Raw genomic sequence first — 571 nt, forward strand, 5'->3', positions numbered from 1 at the left:
AGTTAACAGCAAATATACGTCTCTGCGGAACAACAAGAAGCTGTTTCCCAATTATTGGGCATTTTCCAACCATCCAATCAAAACCGTACGGAAGTCTTTCAGAAGCGGAAATGCGTTATTATTATTTCTCGTGTTTTCTTGATTTTTACTATTATCGATATCGCGACAGTATTTATGTCAAAATAAAATATGTGTATAAAATACAGGCTACAGTACCTAGTTTCTTTTTTTTTTTTAAGTGTTACATTAAACTACTGCGAGATCTTTAATATGGAATTCTTTCATAAACCAAATTTCCCGTTATGTTATAAGATACAGATCTTGTATATAATAGCCTGTGAGTGTGTATTATATTTTATAATATTCTCTCCTACCTGCATGCAATTTTTCTCTAACTGTAAACCTTAAAAGCTAAAAGTATTAAAAATGACTTTATTACTCAACTATTTATAATTACATTACTGTTATATTTTCGTTTTGTGTGTGTGTGTGTGTGTGAACAACACAACACAAATCAAGCTGCAACGGTGATTAACAAGGAAAATTAATAGCAATTTCCAATAAAGTTACC

The sequence above is a fragment of the Barbus barbus genome (genome assembly GCF_936440315.1).
Source record: "Barbus barbus genome assembly, chromosome: 24".
Taxonomy (NCBI): domain Eukaryota; kingdom Metazoa; phylum Chordata; class Actinopteri; order Cypriniformes; family Cyprinidae; genus Barbus; species Barbus barbus.